Genomic DNA, 3,392 nt, shown 5'->3' on the forward strand with positions numbered 1-3,392 from the left:
TCTGTTCCTATGCAGCCCACTCCTTTCCACTACTGGCATCAGGCTGCTCTGTTTTATTTTTGAAATAACTACATTAATGTTATATAATTATATCCAATATAATTCGTTTAAGTGTACAATTCAATAGGTTTTAGTATACTGAAATGTAATGTGTCATGTGATTATTTCACAGCTTTTGTGAAATTATTACTTAAATGATGTTCCTGGCTCCCGCGAGTACCTTGGCTCAGCGGGCACCGCTTGCTCGTCCTCCCACATGGCACACGCTGCAGTGAGCAGACCCCTTCCGACGGCCCTCGCCGCCCAAGCCGGGACGCCTCTCCCGCCTCCGCCCCCGCCGCGGAAAGTTAAGTCTGAAGTGAGGGACAAGCGGAACATGGACATGAAGAAGACAATCCATCTAAAGCTGAGGAACTGGGACCCCAGGAGCTGTTCAAGAACTTGTCTTGGACAATTGCAAATCAAATGATGGACAAATTGAGGGCTTAACAGCTGAATTTGCAAACTTAGAGTTCCCCACTTTAATAAATGTATGCTTGTTTTCAGTTTCAAATCTCCCCACATTACCTAAATTGAAAAAGCTTGAGCTCAGTGACAATAAAATCTTTGGAGGTCTGGACATATTAGCAGAAAAAAATTCCAAATCTCAAGCATCTAAACTTAAGTGGAAATAAACTGAAAGATATCAGCACCTTGGGACCTCTGAAAAAATTGGATTGTCTGAAAATCCTGGATCTGTTTAATTGTGAGGTCGCCAACCTGAATGATTACCGAGAGAGTGTCTCCAAGCTCTTGCCCCAACTAAGCTACCTGGACGGCTATGGTAGAGAGGACTGGGAAGCCCGAGATTCAGGTGCAGAGATGGATGGTGTAGATGAAGAGGAGGAGGATGAAGAAGGAGAAGATGAGGAGGATGAGGATGAGGATGGTGAGGAGGAGGACTTTGATGAAGAAGAGTATGAGGATGAGGATGAAAAGATGCGGACACGGAAGAAGATAAAGACAAAGAAGAAGTATTTGGACAAGATGGAGAAATTGATGAAGAGGAGGAGGATGAAGATGAGGACGAAGAGGAGGAAGAAAGCGGAAAAGGTGAGAAGAGGAAGAGAGAAACAGATGATGAAGGAGAAGATGATTAAGATCCCAGATAACCTGCAAAAACAGAACTGTTCAGTTTTGGTTGGACTGCTCATGGATTTGGTAGCTGTTAAAAAAAAAAAAAAAAAAAAGGTAGCTGTGATACAAACCCCAGGACACCCACCCACGCAAAGAGCCAAAGAATAGTTCCTGTGACATTCCACCTTCATCCATTTAGTCCCTCTTGGTAATCCACCACCAAGCTTGGGTACTTTACCCCAGCAAAACTGTAAGCATTGTTAGATTTTTGTGTAAGACTTGCTGTTGCGTGGATAGCGTGATTGGTGAGTCAACCTTCTATGACTACCAGTTACATTGAGATTGTAACAGCATTTTTACTTTCTGGACAACAAAAAAGCTTTGTAAATAAAATCTTAACATTTGGGGTCTGTTAAAAAAAATGATTTTCCCATTTAAAATTTCATTATTTGCTTTTTTATTATCAAGTTATGAGTTCTTTATATATTCTTCATATCTTCTGATACAGATACTTTACCATATATACATTGCAAGTATTTTTCCCTTTGTTTCTTTAACATTTTTTTTTAAATGTATTTGGTACAGGGTCTACAGGGTATTCAGGGTTTCATTACATAGATTGGACTCATAGTGATCCTCCTTTTTCAGCCTCCCAAGCGCGGGGATTACAGGTGCACGGCACCATGCCTACTCTACATCACCCTCTCAGCATGCCCCAAGGGGGGGCTGGCACAGCACGCTGTTGATCGAAGCCCGGCCACTGTGCTCTGCCTAAGCAGGCACTTTAGTCTGCTGAGCTATCTAGCCGACCAGTACTTGTTTTTAAGACCAACACTTTGAAGTTTTGGTGCGGATCAATTTGTGCTTTTTCTTTATAATTTATGATTTGGATATATTCTGTAGTTATTGCCTATCTTGGGGCCACAAAGATCTCTCTCTTCTTTTTTAATAAAGAAAAAATTCTCTCCGAGTTTTAAAGCTTGAGTTTTGCTTTTAGCTCTGAGGATGTTTTGTGAAAAGATTTTTGTATGATAGAAGATAAAAGATGTTCACTTATTTCTCTGTAGATATCCAATAATCTCAACATCTTATGTTGAAAGATTTTCCTTTATTCACTTAAAAGTCGAACCCCGGCCTAGGCAGATGCTTTAATCCAGTGAGCTATTTGGCCAGCTTTTAGGTGGCTTATTTTAATATTGTGAAATTATTTATATCCTACTTTCTCTCAGATTATTGAGCTTTGATTGTAGCTCTTTTGATTCTCCTAATTTCATCTGCTATTGTAGAATTGTCTGCTCATTCTTCATTTCGGCCACTTCTGTGTATCTCCACTCATTGATTTTTCTCATGAACAGAGGTCGTATGTTGCTATTTAGAATATCTAGCACATTTTTTAATTGGTATTAGATATTAGGGATATTATATTATAGAGCTTTTTTATTTTAATGTTTTCCCTTAGTATCAGTGCTTGTTTGGGGAGGCAGTTATATATTTCACTTGCACATCAGTTTGATCTTTTTGAGGCTTCTTGGTAAGCTTTGGTATGGTAGAGGTGAAACTATGAGGTGAATTTATTCCTAACAGTGAGGCTTGGCTTTTTTGTAGTCTTTACTGAATGCTCAGGTATTCAAATATTATAGTTCTCCCTTGAAATATAATAGATTGAATGTCTCAGCCTTTTCTGAGCTCAGAGAATTTTTCAGTTAGAAAACTCCAGCAGTTGCCCTGGCCTAGGCCTGTGGGGTTCACTTACACACGTGCAGTTTGGGACCCAGCCAGAACCTCAGTGGACTCCTAAGCAGATTTCTGAAGCTCTTCCTCTGGGAAGCTCCTCCCTTTCTGGACTCCTGCCCCGCAATTTCCAGCTGTCTCAGCCTTCCTGAGCTCCTATCTCTCCTCCAGTCAGAGAGTCTGAGAGTCCGCCAAGCTCTGAGTGGGCCTCCTCCCTTTCCACCCTGAGGTTAGGAAATTCGTTCCAGCCAGCAAACCCTGCACTCTGGGATCATAGATCTTTCGCTGCCTGTTGTCCAAGGCTGGAAAAAAATGAATTTTTTTTATACTTTGTCCAGTTTTCTTGTTGTGTATGAGTTATGGAGACAGGGATGCAAATGCCTTATAGGTACTACTGCTATAGGAAAGGAAGCAAAAAACCTTCCCCTTTTGATTTTAAAATAAAGGAAAAGAGCAAAAAACCAACTTCAATAATAAAAATAGCAACTGTTAGTGCTGAGTATTAACAGGAATGAATGGAAGCAGACCATATTAAAACTCTGCTG

The 3,392-nt window shown here is 40.6% G+C and overlaps 1 pseudogene; it reads left to right on the forward strand.

Annotated features, from left to right (window-relative positions):
* The first annotated feature begins 376 nt into the window (after positions 1–376).
* LOC101567111 lies at positions 377–1,139 on the forward strand (annotated as a pseudogene).
* Positions 1,140–3,392: the final 2,253 nt, after the last annotated feature.

The sequence above is a fragment of the Octodon degus genome, unplaced genomic scaffold (genome assembly GCF_000260255.1).
Source record: "Octodon degus isolate 3935 unplaced genomic scaffold, OctDeg1.0 scaffold00001, whole genome shotgun sequence".
Classification (NCBI taxonomy): Eukaryota; Metazoa; Chordata; class Mammalia; order Rodentia; family Octodontidae; genus Octodon; species Octodon degus.